The sequence below is a fragment of the Callithrix jacchus genome, chromosome 2 (assembly GCF_049354715.1).
Source record: "Callithrix jacchus isolate 240 chromosome 2, calJac240_pri, whole genome shotgun sequence".
Taxonomy (NCBI): Eukaryota; Metazoa; Chordata; class Mammalia; order Primates; family Cebidae; genus Callithrix; species Callithrix jacchus.
The window spans coordinates 14,044,951-14,049,752 of record NC_133503.1 but is presented as its reverse complement, the minus strand read 5'-3'; positions in this window follow the sequence as shown (position 1 = coordinate 14,049,752).

The following is a 4,802-nucleotide window of genomic DNA, read 5'->3' as shown; positions in this document are numbered from 1 at the left end:
CTTGTTTTTGGTTTGATTCTACTGACTTCAAGGTTTAGCCAGTAGAAGGAGGAGTTCAACTTGTCAGTTCAGGAGAAACTGTGCTGGTCAGTCATATCTTAAGGCAAAGGGAGAGGGACCTTAGGGGGACAGAGAAGACAGGCAAAACTGTGGACTGTTTTATCTTGTATCACCCACAGGGCAACTACACCCATAGAAGGAATTGGACCAAAGTGAATTAAGAGTTCTGGTCCCAGTCAGGGACCATGGCTCATGCCTGTAATCCCAGCACTTTGGAAAGCTGAGGTGGGCGGATCACGAGGTCAGGAGTTCAAGACCTGACTGGCAAACATGGCAAATCCCCGTCTTTACTAAAAAATAAAAAAATTAAAATTAGCTGGGTGTGGTGGCATGCACCTGTAATCCTAGCTATTTAGGAGGCTGAGGGAGGAGAATTGCTTGAACCCAGGTGGCAGAAGGTGTGGTGAGCTGAGATCACACCATTACATTCCAGCCTGAGCAATAGAGCAAGACTACCTCAAAAAAAAAAAAAAAAAAAAAAGAGTCCTGGTCCCAGTAGTATATGTGCTGACCCCAGAAATAGGCCTCTCCTGTAGAGTGGTGATACAGTATGAGTTTCAATTTGCATTGCAGTTGGGATTGAAAGTAATCAGTCATGAGCAGGCAGGCATGAGGTCCCCATAGCCCTACCTTGCAGGAAGGTCTGGGTGGGAGTTTTGAGTGGGAAAGAGAATGACATGCATGAGAAAGTTCCCCTGAGCCAGTTTGCTAGGGAGAGGGAGTGAGTGCTGTTGGGCACTGCTCAGGCCCTGCTTCTGCTGACTTGCCTGGCTTACAATAAATGCCCACTAAATATTTGTTGACCATATGTGTCATACACTGTGGTGCCCTGTCCAGACCCCTCTACCAAGCTGGGACCCCATCCCCCAGCTGCTCTGAGTTTGGGCTGCAAGTGCTCACAGCTATGCTTCTCCAGAAACTGAAGAATCACCCTCGGGAGGTGGGAGCCATCTCACCCAAGAGTCACCTCTCCACACCCCAATGCCTAGTTCATTTCACTAAAGCATGGAAAACTCCAGTGTGCCATGACTGCTCTGACACCCATGGATCAGGCCAAGCTAGACTTTATCTGAGCCTACATCCATGCTCAGCTCTCTCCCTTCTCTATCCTGTTTCATTCCTTCCCTCAATGGCATTTCCGAATAAATATACTATCAATCACGTGGCTCTGAATCCCTGTCTCAGGCTCTACTTTAGAGAACCTGATCTAAGACATTTGTTGCCACAAGTGATCCTAGGAAGCTGCTGTGAGAGGATTGTAGAGTTGGTCACTCACCAGGAGGGAGTGAGGACCCCCATCACTGTTAATAGTCGCTGGCATGTAGTACCTGTCCAGTCACTAAGTCATTCGCTTGTGGGGAACGGATGGGATACAGGTGGAAAGGGATGTATTGACTTGTAGAGGTTTGGGACAAACAGGAAAATAGGATTATGGAATTGGGTGGCTCCTGCTGAAAGTCACTGACTCCTTGAAGAGATGACAGGACAAATAACCAATTTAATGCCAGGTGTGTGTCAGAGGACCTTCTTGGTAGCTTTTTAAATTTTTTATAGACAGGGTCTTGTTCTGCTGCCCAGGCTGGAGTGCAGTGGTGCAATCACAGTTGACTGCAGCCTCGACCTCCCAGGCTTAAGTGATCTACCCACCTCAGCCTCCTGAGTAGCTGGGACTACATGCACATGTCACCACATGTGGCTAATTTTTTTAAAAAAACGTATTTTTGGAGAGATGGTATCTCCCTATGCTGCCCAAAATGGCCTCAAACTCCTGGGCTCAAGTGATCCTCCAGCCTCGGTCTCCCAAAGTGTTGGGATTACAGGCATGAGCTACAGCTTCTGGCCGTGGAGTGATTCTTGAAAGCTTAGAAGAGTCAGTGGCCCACATTAAATGAAGCAGAGATGACAAAACCATGGTGGACTTAACAAAGGGATCCAAAGATTCATACATACACAAACTAGGATGGAACTAGATGAGACCAAACAACCCACCTTCAGTTATGTTCCTCAGGAGGGTCTGGAGAGCATTCTGTTTACCAAGGTTACAACGAATGCCCTCACCAGGGGGCCATGAGCATCACTGAGAAGCTTGGTAGTGGCTATCCTCATTTGCAGGGGCTGGTTATTACATTAAAAATCACCCCAGATCATTTACATTGCAGCCAGATGTGCAGCTGTGGGCATGTGACTATGGGGACCATTGGTCCTAAGATATGTATGTGTGTGTGTGTGAGAGAGAGAAGAGTTGGTTTGAGACAGGGACTTGCTCTGTCACCCAGGCTGGAGTGCAGTGGCATTGTTACAGCTCACTGCAGCCTCAACTTCCTGGGTGCCAGCGATCCTCCCACCTCAGCCTCCCAAGTAGCTAGGACCAGGCATGTGCCAGCATGCCTGCTTTGTTTTTGTATTTTTGCTAGAGACTGGGTTTCCTCCATGTTTCCCAGACTGATCTTGAACTCCTTAGCTCAAGCAGTCCACCCGTCTGAGCCTCCCAAAGTGCTGGGGTTATAGACATGGGCCACTGGACCAGGCTATTTATTTTCTAGTTTTGGTAGAGATGGGGTCACACTATGTTGCCCAGGCTGGTCTTGAACTCCTGGGATCAAGGAATACTCCTGTCTCTGCCTTCTAAAAATGCTGGGATTACAGGCATGAGCCATCATGCTTGGTTCATACATTCTTTAAATCAACAGCCATTAAAAAGTGCTGTCTTTAATAAGCAGAATAAGGCTGGCCACTGTGACTCATGCCTGTAATCCCAGCATCTTGAGAGGCCAAGGCAGGATTGTTTGAGCCCAGGAGTTCAAGATCAGCCTGGGCAAAAAAGTGAGATCCTCCCTAATCTGCTAGTGCCCCACCTTCTACAAAAAATAAGTTAGTTCGGTGTGGTGTAACACATCTGGTCCCAGTTACTTGGGAAGCTGAGATGGGAGGATCACTTGAGCTCAGGAATTCAAGGCTGTAGTGAGCTATGATTGCACCACTGCACTCCAGCCTGGGCAACAGAGCAAAGATCCTGTCTCAGAAAATAAATAAATGAAGTAATGGGATGGTGTTTCAGAATTCTGTAGCATTGTGCCAGTCTCCTTAAAACATAGGGGTGAGCCGGGCACAGTGGCTCATGCCTGTAATCCCAGCAATTTGGGAGGCTGAGGTGGGCAAATCACAAGGTCAGGAGTTCAAGACCAGCCTGACCAACATGGAGATGCTCCATCCCAACTAAAAATACAAAACAATAGCTGAGTGTGGTGGTGGGTGCCTGTAATCCCAGGTAATCGGGAGGGTGAGGTGGGAGGATTGCAGGCGGAGGTTGCAGTGAGTTGAGATCATACCACTGCACTCCAGCCTGGGCAACAAATAAGACGCCATCTTAAAAAAAAAAAAAAGGAAAAGGAAAACATTGGGGTGAAGCTGAAAGCAAAGACTTTCAACAATAATTTTTGTCTCTTAAAAATGAAGTCCTGCTTCAACTTTGGCTTGAAGCCAAACTATGCCTCTCCTTATGTAAAAATTCATGTTTTGTATCAATTCATACTGGCCATCCCTTATAAGGATACTAGCCTCTTGTTGACAACTCTTTCAGATCTGTTTGGTGTGATTAGATAGATGCAAATTATAAGTGGTCATAACCTGTGTTCTCTTCTACCCTCCAAAAGGAATTAAGTCCCAACCCCTAGTACCTCAGAATGTGCCCTTATTGGAGATAGAAGCATAGTAGATATAATTACTTAAGATGAGGTCGTTTGTTTGGGACAGAGTCTCCTTCTGTCACCAGGCTGGAGTGCAGTGGTGCGATATCGGCTCACTGCAACCTCTGCCTTTGGAGTTCAAGTGATTCCCCTGCCTCAACCTCCTAAGTAGCTGGGACTACAGGCATGCGCCACCATGTCTAAGTTTTTTTTATATTTTAGTAGAGATGGGGTTTCACCATGTTGGCCAGGATGGTCTCAATCTCCTGACCTCATGATCTGCCTGCCTCAGCCTCCCAAAGTGCTGGGATTATAGACATGAGCCACTGTACCGGGCCCTAAGACAAGGTACTGGAATGGGATGGGCTCCTAATTCAGGGTTACTTATGTCTTTATGAGAAGCTGACTGTGTGGACACAGGCATACAGGAGAGAAGGCCACGTAATGGCAAGGGCAGAGACTGGGGTGATGCAGCTGCAAGCCAAGGAATGCCAAAGATTGCCAGCAAACCACCAGAAGCTTGAAGAGCCAAGATTTCCCTTGGAAGTTTTGGAGGAGCATAGACCTGCTGACACCTTAAGTTTCTGACTTCTAAACTCCAGTACTGAGAGACAATATATTTTTATTTTTTATTTTTTGAGACAGAGTTTTGCTTTTGTTGCCCAGGCTGGAGTGTAATGGCATGATCTTGGCTTACCACAACCTCTGCCTCCCGGGTTCAAGCAATTCTCCTGCCTCAGCCTCCCAAGTAGCTGGGATTACAGGCATGTGTCACTATCCCTGGCTAATTTTGTATTTTTAGTAGAGATGGGGTTTCTCCATGTTGGTCATGCTGGTCTCGAACTCCCAAACTCAGGTGATCTGCCCACCTCGGCCTCTCAAAGTGCTGGGATTAAAGGCGTGAGCCACTGCACCTGGCCACATTTTTATTGTTTTAAACCACCAGTTTGTGGTACTTTGTTTCAGCAGACCTGGAAAATGAATGCACAAGTGTATTCTCTTTTCTGAATATTAGCATATTAAATATTTTTTGTTTTTTGAGATAAAGTCTCCCTT